General features: G+C 29.9%; 1 long non-coding RNA gene across 1 annotated transcript; it reads right to left on the bottom strand.

Annotated features, from left to right (window-relative positions):
* Window positions 1–13,748: 13,748 nt before the first annotated feature.
* Window positions 13,749–14,061, bottom strand: LOC142230495 (uncharacterized). Its single transcript, XR_012720710.1, has 2 exons — window positions 14,004–14,061; window positions 13,749–13,938 (listed from the first exon to the last, which is right to left on the bottom strand). It is a non-coding gene; the product is annotated as an uncharacterized LOC142230495 (long non-coding RNA).
* Between the last annotated feature and the right edge of the window lie 734 nt (window positions 14,062–14,795).

Genomic DNA, 14,795 nt, shown 5'->3' with positions numbered 1-14,795 from the left:
TTATATGATCTTAGGAAAACGACAATAAGATATTCTACATACAAAGTGGTTATTTGCAACGCTTCACTAATTAATCATATTACAGTCGATAAAATGTAGTGCTCACTAACTCAGCCGGTTAAACAGTTCATATTAGAATTGCCAGATAAAAATAAGTACATTATAAGGACAGTAGTTTGTGTCAAAGATATCGGTATAAGATTAGGTGGAAATCTATACTAACAAACTACTTTAATTGGCAACGCGAATTAAGATAGGCAATGCTATGTTAGTTCTTGTTTTCACCGTTGTCGCTTCAGTTGCTGTAGGTTAGGTTAGGTGGCAGCCCGATGTATCAGGCTCAGAATAGAACCCTATTGATTTTGGAAGAAATCGGTTCAGATTTAGATATAGCTCCCATATATATCTTTCGGCCGATATGGACTAATATGGACCCAGCAGCCAGAGTTTTATACCGATTTGCTTGAAATTTTGTACAAGCATAACACTTAGTCGTATAGTCAAGTGTGCAAAATTTGATTGAAATCGGTTCAGATTTAGATATAGCTACCATATATATCTTTCGCCCGATATGGACTAATATGGTCCTAAATGCCAGAGTTTTGGCCCAATTTGGTTGAAATTTTGCACAGAGAGTAGATTTAGCATTGTAGCTGTGCGTGCCAAATTTGATTGAAATCGGTTCAGACTTATATATAGCTCCCATATATATCTTTCGCCCGATATGCACTAATATGGACCCAGCAGCCAGAGTTTTATACCGATTTGCTTGAAATTTTGTACAAACATAACACTTAGTCGTATAGTCAAGTGTGAAAAATTTGATTGGAATCGGTTCAGATTTAGATATAGCTCCCATATATCTTTCGCCCGATATGGACTAATATGGTCCTAGAAGCCAGAGTTTTGGCCCAATTTGTTAGAAATTTTGCACTAGGAGTACAATTAGTAGTGTAGTTAAGTGTGCTAAATTTGATTGAAATCGGTTCAGATTTAGATATAGCTCCCATATATATCTTTCGCCCGATATGGACTAATATGGTTTAATAGCCAGAGTTTTGGCCCAATTTGGTTGAAATTTTGCACAGGGAGTAGATTTAGCATTGTAGCTATGCGTGCCAAATTTGATTGAAATCGGTTCAGATTTATATATAGCTCCCATATATAGCTTTCGCCCGATTTACACTCATATGACCACAGAGGCCAATTTTTTACTCCGATTTAGTTGAAATTTTGCACAGTGAGTAGAATTAGCATTGTACCTATGCGTGCCCAATTTGGTTGAAATCGGTTCAGATTTAGATATAGCTCCCATATATATGTTTTTCTGATTTCGACAAAAATAGTCAAAATACCAACATTTTCCTTGTAAAATCGCCACTGCTTAGTCGAAAAGTTGTAAAAATGACTCTAATTTTCCTAAACTTCTAATACATATATACACGCTCACAAAAAATCGCTTCTGTAACATATACTCCCAAACATATTTTGCTTCAAGCATATACATTTTTGGGTATTGCCCAAACATTTATATGTTTGATCTCTTCCAATATATATATATATAATATGTTTGAAAGCATATTGGTCTAAACAATATATGTTTGGGTAGTCTAAATTCCAAACATTTTGTATTTTTGCATCCAAATTCAATAATGTTGTCTTCCAAAAAACAATATGTTATTATGTGAATATATAATATGTTTGGAAGCATTTTGCTCCCAAAAATATTATATGCTTAAAAAAAATTCTCCCAAACAATATTGTGCTCAAAATTTTATTTATTTATTTATATATTTACAATCATAATGAATTATGAAAATAAACAGGTAATATAGGTGCTAACAACATAGGTTTTCGACCTGAATGCTCAAAATTTTGTTTCTGCCCAATTGTATATTCCGCCACATCTTTCTCACTTCCACGAGCTTTTTTAGTTCTTAGCACCTTTTTCTGTAATACAAACATTGTAGAAGAAATTATTCAATTTTATGATTTTCTTATTTTAATTTTACCTTTTGTCGGACGGGGATTCGAACAGCGGACCACACAGTTTGTAAGGATCAAAGAAGTAGCTGATCAATTGCCCAAGGAAAAATAAAATGTTAATTTTGTAATAACAAGCAACAACCACCAACTTAATTCAATATCGCTCCCTGTTAAATTGCGCTCCAAGCTACTAAACACATATATGTTTTTAGGCTATTTCTAAATTAATATATGTTTGCATCCAAGCATATTATATTTACAAACATTTTATGTACCAAACATAATATTTTCTAACATATTAACATATATATCCCAAACATGTTATGCTAGTTTATGAACATTATATGCTTGCACTCAAAAATATTGTGTTTAAAAATTTGTGTTCCCAACATATAATGTTTATAGCCAAACATATGAAAAACAGCCTTTTTCATCCGTGTATCGGGCGGTAAATCATAAATAAACTTTTGCGTAGTTTCCTTAAAAGTGCTTCAGATTTAAATGTTTCCCATATTTTTTTACTAACATTGTGTTCCACCCTAGTGCATTAGCCGACTTAAATTTTGAGTCTATAGATTTTGTAGAAGTCTATCAAATTCTGTCCAGATCGAGTGATATTTAAATGTATGTATTTGGGACAAACCTTTATATATAGCCCCCAACACATTTGACGGATGTGATATGGTATCGAAAATTTAGATCTACAAAGTGGTGCAGGGTATAATATAGTCGGCCCAGCCCGACTTTAGACTTTCCTTACTTGTTTTGTAGTAACTTGGCGTGGTACAACGTGGTACAACTTTTCCGACTAGTTTTGGATGTCGTATTCGATTGTTTTCGACGTGGTCGGGATTCTCAGAAGCACCTCAGCATAATAGGCGGTCACCATAAACATTTGCCATTGAACCCAAAAATCGATCATTGAGCCCTAAACTTTGCTTTCGCTTTAAAGCAGTGCAAGGTATTTGTTCGACAAATCTCTCAATACAAGATACAGTGCGGCATAATCACTCCCTAAAAACCTTTTAATGGATAAATTCGTTTAAGAGTTTCCGTTTAGCAGTATTCAAATGGTAATTTGGCCACAATGTGGCTCGCCAAGCATGTATCAACTAAATCAGTTGTGTAAGGCATATGAGCATATCTACAAATTCTCAGTATGGCCCCTTTGACAAAAAAAAAATTGCCATGGGATTCAAATCGTGATCAGTTGGAATAAAAAGGGAAGGGGCGCACACAAAACAAAATTCCTTTAAAAAGTCACAGCGGTTTTTAATCACTAACGCAATGATTTAAAGGCGTTTTCCTCGCAGCATGATCACATATGACCTTAAGTTTTATGTGGATGATGTGATGTGTACTCGATGGAGGGCACAATTACCATTGTCCAACATCCCTTAGGTGAGTTGTGTTGTTTGTCTCGCGTAAATATGTAACAACTTTATTCGCCTCCTCCTGTTTTGATAATGCGGAAATGTCTCTATTTGAGGTGCCGATGTGGCACCATAATGGATGAATTATGACTGCCATGGAGTGAGGGAACTTATGAATGGCGAGACAAAGAATTTTGTTACAGTTGCATTTTTAATGAAGGCACACAATTTTAATTCGAACTCCCTGAAATTACCTTTTGTCCGTGGATTCAAAGCCAAAACTAATCTGGATGGTGAGGTTGGAAAGCACGTTTGATTTTTTTTCCATTGGGTGTCATCCAAACCGAGTGGTCAGTTTGTAGAAATCTTTAAAAAAAAAAATCTGGCTTGTTATTGTTGCTAGAACCCCCCCATTAGGTCAACTCCTCCATGTTATTGTCTCCTTTGGTTCATGGTTATTTTGCCGCCCAGTCCACTTGGATCTATTGTTTGAATTTCTAGGGAGAGCGAAGGGTGAATTTACTCTCATTATTGGTCATCTCGGTTTTCTTTTCTCATTCTGATATTTGAAGTGACCAGCAAGCCTTGGTGTCACACTGATCGACCATGACCAATGGCTATTAAAGGCTAGTTTACCAAGTGTATTGTTTTCTGCTCCTTAGGCCGAGTTGCTTTGGGTGAATTTTTGCACATTTTTAACTGAGGAACTCCTGCGGTTAGGATTCATACGCAAGGAGTGTCTTTATTATTGGGTGCGCGTGTTCTACAATCAATTCTGTAGTATTGGACATTTTTGCCAGTTTCAAACACAATTGGATCACTTATTCAATTCTATTCAACGTTCTGGGAAATCGATTGTTGTACAATCGTTTTGCAGGTGGTGTTGAATTGTCAAAACTACCGACTTTTATTGTAATTTTCTATTGTTTTAGAATTTACTTTAATTTTTCTAGATCAAATCAGCTTGAATGTAATTTGCAGGTTTTTTTTTTCAAACCTTATCCATGTGGAAATAATTTCTAATAAAATGGGAGCTATTGAAAATTGAGAATAATGTTATAATTTCTCAGGTCTGATCTGAGTAACGAAGGCCTCAGTGATTGAATTGATGACCGAAAATTCAGTGAAAATATGCTATAATGCATCCCAGTACGAAGCACTTCCAACACTGAAAACAATATTGTCGTAAGGCCAAAGATCTCATGTCCTTAAAGTACGAATGCGTTTTTTTGCTTAGCATAGAAGACCCATTTCTCTGATATAAAGTTTTTTTTTCCTTTGTCCGAAAGACGATTAACTTGCTTATAAAGTAGTTTTTTCCTTATAATTAAATAATTCAAATTAAAAATGAGTATCTTAAAATGAGAGAAAATTTTGATTGACTAAGGTCAACTTGTCTTTGATAACCGTGAAAAATTCTTCAAAATCAATGAAATTCTCTTTAAATTTTGTTGTCTATTTGCATCTTGACAACAAAGCAAAAAAAAAAACGTTTAAAAATAAGAGATGTTTTTCAACACTTTTTTTTAAAGACTATTTTTACTTGAAACATGGTAAAATTTCTTCTTCGAGTCTGAATTTGAAAATCAGAAACGTTAACACGTTTTTAAAGGACTTTAATCCCACAAAATGACGAAAAAATAAACAGAAAAAAACGAATCAATTAAAATCTGCCACCTTAAGTATGCAAAACTTCAATTTAAAAGACAATTCTGCCTTAAAAAAACCTTACTTCAATTCTCCACTTCTTTGGCTCTGAATCGGGAGCCACCCTGGAGCAATTGTTAGCATGCCCGCCTTGAATACACAAGGTCGTGGGTTCGATTCCTGCTTCGACCGAACACCCAAAAGTTTTTCAGCGGTGGATTATCCCACCTCAGTAATGCTGGTGACATTTCTGAAGGTTTCAAAGCTTCTCTAAGTGGTTTCACTGCAATGTGGAACGCCGTTCGGACTCGGCTATAAAAAGGAGGCCCCTTGTCATTGAGCTTAACATGGAATCGGGCAGCACTCAGTGATAAGAGAGAAGTTCACCAATGTGGTATCACAATGGACTGAATAGTCTAAGTGAGCCTGATACATCGGGCTGCCACCTAACCTAACCTAACCTTGGCTCTGAATCAATACCAAACTCATTAGTGTAAAGACAAAATCTTTGGAAGAGGGTATGCTTTTTTTGAATGAAGCAAATAATCGCTATTTTTTTTCCGGAGAAACTGGACATGTAGCAATCATACCACTAGAACAACGCAGATCAGTCAATTCTGAGTGGTACACAGACGGTTGCCACAGTTGGTAGAATTCTACCAAAAATGGTATATTTTCTACTGTTTGGTAGATTGGTAGAATTCTTGATATCTTGGTAGATTTTACAAAATATTCCTCTTCAACTAAGAGAAAAAAAATTATGAACAAAGTTTCTATAGAAATAAAATTTTGACAAAATTTTCTATAGAAATAAAATTGTGTCAAAATTTTCTATAGAAATAAAATTTTGACAAAATTTTCTATAGAAAAAATAAAATTTGGATAAAATTTTCTAAAGAAATAAAATTTGGATAAAATTTTGTATAGAAATAAAAATTTGACAAAATTTCTATAGAAATAAAATTTTGACAAAATTTCTATAGAAATAAAATTTTGACAAAAATTTTCTATAGAAATAAAATTTTGACAACATTTTCTATAGAAATAAAATGTTGGCAACATTTTATATGGAATTAAAATTGTGAACACATTTTGTATAGAAATAAAATGTTGACCAAATTTTGTATAGAAATAAAATTTTTGACAACATTTTCTACAGAAATAAAATTCTGACAAAATTTTCTATAGAAATAAAATTTTGACAAAATTTTCTATAGAAATAAAATTTTAACAAAATTTTTTTATAGAAATAAAATTTTGCCAAAATTTTCTATAGAAATAAAATTTTGAACATTTTTCTATACGAATAAAATTTTGACAAAATTTTCTATAGAAATAAAATTTTGACAAAATTTTCTATAGAAATAAAATTTTGACAAAATTTTCTATAGAAATAAAATTTTGAACAAATTTTCTATGGGAATAAAATTTTGAGAAAATATTGCATATATATAACATTTTTGACAAAATTGTCTATAGAAACAAAATGTTCACAAAATTTCCTATACAAATAAAATTTTGACAACATTTTATATGGGATTAAAATTTTGACTAGATTTTGTATAGAAATAAAATTTTGACCAAATTTTGTATAGAAATAAAATTTTTGACAAAATTTTCTATAGAAATAAAATATTGACCAAATTTTCTATAGAAATAAAATTTTGACAAAATTTTCTATAGAAATAAAATTTTGACAAAATTTTCTATAGAAATAAAATTTTGACAACATTTTCTATAGAAATAAAATTTTGACAAAATTTTCTATAGAAATGAAATTTTGGCAAAATTTTCTATAGAAATAAAATTTTGACAAAATTTTCTATAGAAATAAAATTTTGACAAATTTTTCTATAGAAATAAAATTTTGACAAATTTTTCTATAGAAATAAAATTTTGACAAAATTTTCTATAGAAATAAAATTTTGACAAAATTTTCTATAGAAATGAAATTTTGACAAAATTTTCTATAGAAATAACATTTTGACAAAATTTTCTATAGAAATAAAATTTTGACAAAATTTTCTATAGAAATAAAATTTTGATATAATTTTCTATAGAAGTAAAATTTTGAACAAATTTTCTATAAAAATAAAATTTTGAACAAATTTTCTATAGAAATAAAATTTTGAACATATTTTCTATACGAATAAAATTTTGACAAAATTTTCTATAGAAATAAAATTTTGACAAAATTTTCTATAGAAATAAAATTTTGACAAAATTTTCTATAGAAATTAAATTTTGACAAAATTTTCTATAGAAATTAAATTTTGACAAAATTTTCTATAGAAATAAAATTTTGACAAAATTTTCTATAGAAATAAAATTTTGACAAAATTTTCTATAGAAATAAAATTTTGACAAAGTTTTCTATAGAAATAAAATTTTGACAAAATTTTCTATAGAAATGAAATTTTGGCAAAATTTTCTATAGAAATGAAATTTTGGCAAAATTTTCTATAGAAATGAAATTGTGGCAAAATTTTCTATAGAAATGAAATTTTGGCAAAATTTTCTATAGAAATAAAATTTTGACAAAATTTTCTATAGAAATGAAATTTTGGCAAAATTTTCTATAGAAATAACATTTTGACAAAATTTTCTATAGAAATAAAATTTTGACAAAATTTTCTATAGAAATGAAATTTTGGCAAAATTTTCTATAGAAATAAAATTTTGACAAAATTTTCTATAGAAATTAAATTCTGACAAAATTTTCTATAGAAATAAAATTTTGACAAAATTTTCGATAGAAATAAAATTTTGACAAAATTTTCGATAGAAATAAAATTTTGACAAAATTTTCTATAGAAATAAACTTTTGACAAAATTTTTTATAGAAATAAAATTGTGTCAAAATTTTCTATAGAAAAAATAAAATTTGGATAAAATTTTCTAAAGAAATAAAATTTGGATAAAATTTTCTATAGAAATAAAATTTTGACAAAATTTCTATAGAAATAAAATGTTGACAAAATTTCTATAGAAATAAAATTTTGACAAAATTTTCTATAGAAATAAAATTTTGACAACATTTTCTATAGAAATAAAATTTTGACAACATTTTATATGGAATTAAAATTGTGAACACATTTTGTATAGAAATAAAATGTTGACCAAATTTTGTATAGAAATAAAATTTATGACAACATTTTCTATAGAAATAAAATTTTGACAAAATTTCCTATAGAAATAAAATTTTGACAAAATTTTCTATAGAAATAAAATTTTAACAAAATGTTTGTATAGAAATAACATTTTGCCAAAATTTTCTATAGAAATAAAATTTTGAACATATTTTCTATACGAATAAAATTTTGACAAAATTTTCTATAGAAATAAAATTTTGTCAAAATTTTCTATAGAAATAAAATTTTGAACAAATTTTCTATGGGAATAAAATTTTGACAAAATTTTCTATAGAAATGAAATTTTAGCAAAATTTTCTATAGAAATAACATTTTGACAAAATTTTCTATAGAAATAAAATTTTGATAAAATTTTCTATAGAAATAAAATTTTGATATAATTTTCTATAGAAGTAAAATTTTGAACAAATTTTCTATAAAAATAAAATTTTGAACAAATTTTCTATGGAAATAAAATTTTGACAAAATTTTCCATAGAAATAAAATTTTGACAAAATTTTCTATAGAAATAAAATTTTGACCAAATTTTGTATAGAAATAAAATTTTTGACAAAATTTTCTATAGAAATAAAATATTGACCAAATTTTCTATAGAAATAAAATTTTGACAAAATTTTCTATAGAAATAAAATTTTGACAACATTTTCTATAGAAATAAAATTTTGACCAAATTTTGTATAGAAATAAAATTTTTGACAAAATTTTCTATAGAAATAAAATATTGACCAAATTTTCTATAGAAATAAAATTTTGACAAAATTTTCTATAGAAATAAAATTTTGACAAAATTTTCTATGGAAATAAAATTTTGACAAAATTTTCTATAGAAATAAAATTTTGACAAAATTTTCTATAGAAATGAAATTTTGGCAAAATTTTCTATAGAATTAAAATTTTGACAAAATTTTCTATAGAAATAAAATTTTGACAAATTTTTCTATAGAAATAAAATTTTGACAAATTTTTCTATAGAAATAAAATTTTGACAAAATTCTCTATAGAAATAAAATTTTGACAAAATTTTCTATAGAAATGAAATTTTGGCAAAATTTTCTATAGAAATAACATTTTGACAAAATTTTCTATAGAAATAAAATTTTGATAAAATTTTCTATAGAAATAAAATTTTGATAAAATTTTCTATAGAAATAAAATTTTGATATAATTTTCTATAGAAGTAAAATTTTGAACAAATTTTCTATAAAAATAAAAGTTTGAACAAATTTTCTATAGAAATAAAATTTTGACAAAATTTTCCATAGAAATAAAATTTTGACAAAATTTTCTATAGAAATAAAATTTTGACAAAATTTTCTATAGAAATTAAATTGTGACAAAATTTTCGATAGAAATAAAATTTTGACAAGTTTTCCTTAAGAAATTAAATTTTGCAAAATAAAACTTTTTTGTTTGATAGTTTTTTGGTAAAAATTTCTCCAAATTTTGGTAGATTATTTTTGGTTCGAGTGGCAGCAGTGGGTACACAACCAGTTGTCTTTCAAAAAATAAGGAAAAACAACCGCCGAAGACGGATCACTCTCCTAGTCTTGATTTGGCACCGCATTACTTCTCTTTATTCCCGTACGAAAAAACTTAAAAGAGAGGTTTTTCGACACATGAAGAATCGGTTGATGCGTTCAGAATGCATGTTTTGGAGATAAAACAATCAGAGTGGCAAATGTTCTTCGGCATACAAAAGTGGTTTAAATCTTAATGGAGAATATTTTGAAAAGCTATTTTGGATGATTAATATTTGGTTTTGTTCTTTGGGTGTATCGGGTTTTGGTGTTGGGTTTGGGGTTTTGGTGTAACTCCCATATGGACCGATCTCCCGATTTGTCTTCTTCGTTTTCTAGACAACGGTTTTTTTTTCGATTTACCTGAAGTATGGAGTGTATAGGTCCATGCTTCGGTATAGCCCCCTTATAGACCGATTTGCTTGAAATTGGACGATGGAAGCCTGCATGGTATAATGGTTAGCATGTCCGCCTTGAATACCTGGCTAAGTTTTAATCGAACTGTAAAAAGTAGTTCAGCGGTGGATTATCCCCTCCCAGTAGTCCTTGTGACATTTCTGAATGGTGCAAAACACATCTAAATGGTTTCATCATAATGTTAAACACCGATAGAACGGGGTTATAAGAAGGAGGACCCTTGTCAATGAGAATCGGGCAACACTTATTAATACGCGAGAAGTTCACCACCTTTTGTTTCACAGTCCATTGTGAAAATAACGAGAATGACTACCAAAACCTTAGGCCTGGGGCATTTTGGTAGAGTAAGTTTGGTACATCTCATGACGGCGCTTCGCCGGGAATGGACCAAAAATATCGCAGACGCAATTTCGTGCAGTGTGTGATGGCTTTGTCGCCCTTAGAAATGGGATATAACGCGAACAATATTTTTTTGACGGTCAAATGTTCATGCAATATTAAATGTATGCTGGTCCCACTATCGCCTGATGCTGTTTCAATCTCACGGTAGTTCACATGACGATTTTGTAATAGCTGTTGGCGCGCAGCATCAATTCTTTTCTCCAATAACAACAGATTTTGGACGATCTTCACGAAACTCGTCTTGGAGTGAACTACGAACTCGGTTGAATTCTCCATGCCATCGTACACTGATCTTTGACGCACCTTCATCACCAAAAATTGAATTAAGTTCATCGATGTACTCTTGTTGAGTTAATCCACGTCGAAAGTTGTAAAAAATAATCGCACTAAAATGTTCACGATTTAATTCCATTTTTTTGGACGAGATGAATTTTGTATGTGTCGGTAAGCAACAAAATGACGCTCCTATGTCGAAACGTTCTCAATACGTATAATCATAAAAATGTCAAGCTTTGCGATAGTGCTAATAGTTGGCAGATGCAAAACTAGGGTTTGCCCATTCTCGAAATGTAAATGTGAACTCTAGTATGTAAAGTGTTGTAGGAGTTATTAAAACACCTTTTTCTGCAATGTTAAGTCCATTCTTTTACCACTTCCTCAAACCGTAAATGTTGACCAAAAAAGCTGATTTCCTCAACACAAAAAACTGGTTTGCCATTTTAGTGAAAATAGAACAGTGCTACGATGCTAATGCAAAAGTAGACAAATTAAAGCAGATGTAAAACCCATTACACAGAGATACACAACAAGGTTTACCAATCAACAGGACATCTTTCACAATTGACAACATTATGGGCAAAGGATATAAAGAATTATTTGTAGAAAACCCAGAGATTTCCAATTGATTATGGCATAGCAGCAAATATGAATCCTACTTTGTGTGATATTTTAAAGCATTTCGTTGTCGCATTTTACACAAAAAGAAAAACGAAGGAAAGGTCATAACCGTAAATGTCCTGTTAAGTGTGGCAATTAGAGTAACATTTGTCGGTATTTATTGTCTCATCTCGTTCATAAAGGATATAAAAACTCCCTATATACACGGCACGAGATGATTATGCTTACTCCGCCGCCGCTGCTGTTATCCATCCTGCTAATTTAGAGACTTTTGTGGGACACTGCCAGTGTTCATTTACTGCTGCTCTCCAGTTATCACCCGAATGCCTGCCGAGGAAACAAAAAGATAGCATTTTAGCATGAAATCTGTTTTCAGAAACAATAGATAAGAATTCTGAACGTGATGTGGAGAGTAGACGTGATGTAAAGACTTGGTGAGATATAAAGTGTACAGAAGATATCCAGCCGAGAGGATGTTATCTATAGAGGCAGCCATAAGTAAGTTCCCTACAACAGAAATGGAGTTGAGTCGATAATTATGGTTCCAGCGGTTGACCTTTTCAAAACACTCACAAAAAATTGTACAATAATGAAGATGTAACTGCAAATGTGAAAAGTTGCCACAAAAAGATCTCTATTATGAGTGAATTGGAAAAAGTCGACTAACTTATTCGTAAAATTTAAAATAAAAGTTTAAAGCACTTTTAAAAACAAAAAAAAATCTTTCCATTCAACTCTTCTTCCGTATCCAAAAAATATTATTTTTGGATACGGAACATTGAATCAGAAGCAATGAAGTTTACACGGGCTTGTCACACACTGGGAACAATTTTGCCGTGAGGCCAAAGATTTCATGTCTTCCAAAAAGGTTTGTTTGGATCCAAAGATTTTAACCTTCCCTTAAGGTTTTTGGTATTGATTTCGAGCCGATGCGGCTTCTTCAAAATAAAAACACTGGCTTTAAATATAAGATCAATAAAATTTAAATTAGGATACAGATCTCATTTATCAAATTTTCATTCTCTTTTCGCGGTATATTAATAAACAGTGTTGCCAATTTGGTGCTTTTAGCACCAAATTTAGTGCTTTTTGATTTCTAAAAAGCACCAAATTGCCTTTTTGGTGCCTTTTCAAAAAAAGCACCAACTTGGTGCTTTCTGGCATTTTCATTTAGTGCTTTTGGTGCTTTTTTTATTTTGAACAGTATTAAGTAATTGATACACAAATTTTGATTAGACTTTCAAGAGCTGAAGAAACTCAAATTTATTGCCAAATATAGAATTCGATTGTTATGAAGTTGGTATTGATTAATTTTTAATTAATATTGTTATTTAGGGTATTCTGTAGGAAAGTCGAACGATGAGTGCCGAATTTTTGAATTTGGTAAAGATTTCATTAAAAACGTTTGTATTAAATTCACAACTGAAATAAGCATATATCCATATATTAATATTTTGAAAGTTGGAAAACATCACTGATCAAAATGAATTGGACGAAAGCATTAAAACTGATCAAGGTCTAGTATACACCTTGAATTGCGTTTCATAATGGTGAGTACTAAGTTTGAGTTTTGCCGCAAAAGTGAAAACTATATCAGTAAAAAAGGCATAAAATTATGCATATTTGCTGCAAATTTTATTATAACTTGATGGGGTATAGCCAAAAGCAAATTTTCACAAAGTTTGTATTCCTTAAAATGAATTATTAAAGAAAAGTAATTGTGAAAAAATGACTATTTGAGCAGCTAAACTCGATCTTAATACCCACCTTAACTTCATAAAATTCAATTCACAAAAGTTCTATAATACATCTTCGGAAGTTTTTTTTTTTTTTTTTTTTTTTTTTTTTTTTTTTTTTTTTTAGTAGAGCATTTAATTTTCGATTTTGTGGTGGAAGGTGGTATGTTAGAATTTATAATATATTTTTGGTGCTTTTTGGCCTTGGGGAGTTGGCAACACTGTTAATAAAGCTATTCACGTTGTTTGTCAGTTTCAAAATCCAAATTAAAACATATACTTCAGAGCAAAAACTTTTTTCTTAATCTATACACGCTCACAAAAAATCGCTTCTGTAACATATACTCCCAAACATATTTTGCTTCAAGCATATACATTTTTGGGTATTGCCCAAACATTTATATGTTTGATCTCTTCCAATATATAATATGTTTGAAAGCATATTGGTCTAAACAATATATGTTTGGGTAGTCTAAGTTCCAAACATTTTGTATTTTTGCATCCAAATTCAATAATGTTGTCTTCCAAAAAACAATATGTTATTATGTGAACATATAATATGTTTGGAAGCATTTTGCACCCAAAAATATTATATGCTTAAAAAAATTCTCCCAAACAATATTGTGCTCAGAATTTTATTTATTTATTTATATATTTACAATCATAATGAATTATGAAAATAAACAGGTAATATAGGTGCTAACAACATAGGTTTTCGACCTGAATGCTCAAAATTTTGTTTCTGCCCAATTGTATATTCCCCCACATCTTTCTCACTTCCACGAGATTTTTTAGTTCTTAGCACCTTTTTCTGTAATACAAACATTGTAGAAGAAATTATTCAATTGTATGATTTTTTTTTTATTTTAATTTTACCTTTTGCCGGACGGGGATTCGAACAGCGGACCACACAGTTTGTAAGGATTAAAGAAGTAGCTGAGCAATTGCCCAAGGAAAAATAAAATGTTAATTTTGTAATAACAAGCAACAACCACCAACTATTCAATATCGCTCCCTGTTAAATAGCGCTCCAAGCTACTAAACACATATATGTTTATAGGCTATTTCTAAATTAAAATATGTTTGCATCCAAGCATATTATATTTAAAAACATTTTATGTCCCAAACATAATATGTTCTAACATATTAACATATATGTCCCAAACATGTTATGCTAGTTTATGAACATTATATGATTGCACTCAAAAATATTGTGTTTAAAAATTTGTGTTCCAAACATATAATGTTTATAGCCAAACATATGAAAAACAGTCTTTTTCATCCGTGTATATATAAAATTCAATCTATGTTTGTTTATGTGTTTGTTTGTTTGTTTATTTGTTTGTATGTTCCGAGTTGGCTCCGAAACGGCTGAACCGATTTACTTGAAACTTTCAGAGATCGTAGGGGGCGTTCATGTAGTGAAAATAGGGTACCTCATTTTTTGACACCTGGTCGCGGAGGGGGACCTCCCCTTCGTCGGACTTTTTGAAAATTGGACCAAAGTTGACCGATTTGCTTGAAATTTTCATTGAAGATTAGGGTTGACATCTAGACAAAGATCCGCTACTTTTTATTTCGATATTTGGTGGTGGAGGGGGGCCTCCCCTTTACGACTTTTTTTAAGTACAGTGAAAAAACTAAAATTCTCTAAATTATCTGAGATTT

Source organism: Haematobia irritans, chromosome 3, assembly GCF_050003625.1.
Source record: "Haematobia irritans isolate KBUSLIRL chromosome 3, ASM5000362v1, whole genome shotgun sequence".
Classification (NCBI taxonomy): Eukaryota; Metazoa; Arthropoda; class Insecta; order Diptera; family Muscidae; genus Haematobia; species Haematobia irritans.
Note: the sequence above shows the minus strand (reverse complement) of the source record. Positions and strands in the feature narration are given on the sequence as shown.